Here is a 2,481-nt window from a genome sequence, read left to right as displayed (position 1 = left end):
TCAGCACACCTGAGTCAGGTAATCAGGCCACCAGCAGAACCAGAACCCGTTCAGCTCAGGTGTGTTGGACCAGAGGCGCATGTAATGGACGCAGGACACTGAGGACTGGAGGTGGAGATGGATTCAGTCCGTCGTGGATTTAATTTCTGTTCTTTAATACAATTCTTTTTCTATATTGCTGTCTTGTATTTTTACATTTTATTCTTATCGCGTTCTAGAGGCGATGTCGTTCAGCTGGCAGGAGAGGGAGGAACGATAATCGGCCCCAATTATCAGCGAAGTGAGAGAAATATTGGAGCCATGAGAAAAAAATCTTTGTTTCTGTCTCTACAGAGAAGGTCGAGTGAATAACATGTTTCTGATTCTCATGTTTCTCTGCAGTAACCAAAACTCCTCTTCCACCACATCTTCAGTGTGTTGACATGAATGTTGATGCTGTTTCCCACTTCATGCCGAAACGTGGGCATATATTCCGTGCTGCAGCACCGGACAAAGACGTATGTCATGTAAGTTCAATCTCTCTCTCTCCAGTGATTGGAAGACTTTTCTGTTTTACAACACAAATAAATATATTGATATACATTTTTCTACAGGGCGACTCTGGTGGAGCAGCGGTGTACAGCGGCATGATTTATGGTGTGATTTCTTTAACTGGAAAAGTTCCATGTCAGAAATCAGCTGTGATCATGGATGTGTGTAAATACATGAGTTGGATAAAAAGAACAACTGGGCTTAAATAAAATAAACTTATTATGAAATGAAATTCTCATCAAATTTCCTCTCAGATGTAATTTTATAGTTGCATCTTCATCAGTTTGTCCCACATTTTTGTAGAATAAGGGAAAAATTAATTTAGTTTTTTCTCACTTGACCTTGACCTCCCTAATGGAGCTTTCTCTGCCTCAGAAATGAAAAAATAATCAATAAATTAATGAAAAAGAAACATTTCCTGGCTGGACGTCTTTACATTCATGGCTCAGTTTGTTCAGTTGATATTTTCCCTGAATTGAGTCTAAAAATGTGACATGAGTTTTAAATCACATGAGGAGAAACACCACAAGTCATTTATTTATTCAGTTTTTGTTTTTATTTTACATCAGAAATGATGAACATGCAGTATCTAAACTCTGCAGCTCTGGAGTTACTCTTCCTGATTTTGTCCCAGAGAACTTCAAACTCCAACACGACCAAAGAGCTGATCACAGAAATAATGAAACAGAAGTCATAAAATACGACAATTATCAATAAAATACTAATAACTTAAAAATAAAACAAAAAACATCAACTTTTTAAAAAGATAGAAAAGAAATAAAAAAGTTCAATATTTAAAAGTCAAAATCTGGAATAAAGAGAAGTTTTAACACTCTAATGTGCAAGTGGGTCTTTTTTGGCCCGGTGAGGTCACTTTTCTGCACTTTTTCATCACTTCATATTCCAGGAATTCCTCAAAAACATGTTACTACTCAGAGTAGAGCTGCTGCTCCTTCACATCGAGAGGAGCATCTGGTCAGGATGTCTCCTGGAGGCCTCTCTAGTGAGGTGTTCAGGTCCCACTGGGAGGAGGCCTTGGGGAAGACCCAGGCCAAGCTGGGAATGTTTCTCGACTGGCCTGGGAACGCCTGGGAATTCCTCTGGAGCTGGAACAAGTGGCTGAGGAGAGGGAAGTCTGGGCCTCCATTCTTAAACTGTTGAACCCGCAACCCGAAGTCGGGTCGCGGAAGAAGACGGATGGACGAATGGACAGATAAATGCACACACATACACCTACATACATGATACATGTAACATAATAGAATACAGACAGCAATGTTAGCTAGCTTGGTTAGCTAGCTAGTTTCAAGAAACGTGCCCTCCCTTTTCCCCACCACCCCCAGCTCCCTCTCTCACACCCACACACATGATGGACGCTGACATTGTTCCATTGCTGTTGTAAAGTTGTTGTTGTCATTCTGTTTTAAAATTGTTCTGCAAATTGTCTCAAATGTTCTACAAATTGATCTACAAGTGCTTAAAAAAGTGAAAAATAAAAATATTTCAAACATGAAATAATTATAGTGTGGAATAAAGCATAGCAGAAAGTATTATATAAAACATTATTTTGAGTCAAAATGACAAAAGTAGCAAAAAAAAAAACACATTTATTCTAACACGGGTCAAAAAAGACCCAGTCACAGAAGACTGTATAATCAGTCACTGCAGGCATAAATGTTCAACTAGTTTTCAAAATCTGTCATTGTGTTGGATTTATTGATCATTTGTTTGGAAATGTTTGTGTGTCTGATCAGTTCCTCTCAGCATTCCTTGATGTTGTTGTTGCGTCAGGACGTTTCATTTTGATGAGGCGTTCAATGACATGAAGAACTGCTTTAGAGGAACGAGCCATTCATTCTGAATTAGTTCTGAATCACTTTTGCAGGTTAGCCAGATTTCCGGTTTGTAGTAATTGTTTTATGAAATGCTCCAGTTGCCTTTCCACCACCT

Source organism: Poecilia latipinna, unplaced genomic scaffold (assembly GCF_001443285.1).
Source record: "Poecilia latipinna isolate Pla-1442-1.1 unplaced genomic scaffold, P_latipinna-1.0 Scaffold1079, whole genome shotgun sequence".
Lineage (NCBI taxonomy): Eukaryota > Metazoa > Chordata > Actinopteri > Cyprinodontiformes > Poeciliidae > Poecilia > Poecilia latipinna.
The sequence above is the reverse complement of the archived record's forward strand: the minus strand, read 5'-3'. Positions refer to the sequence as shown.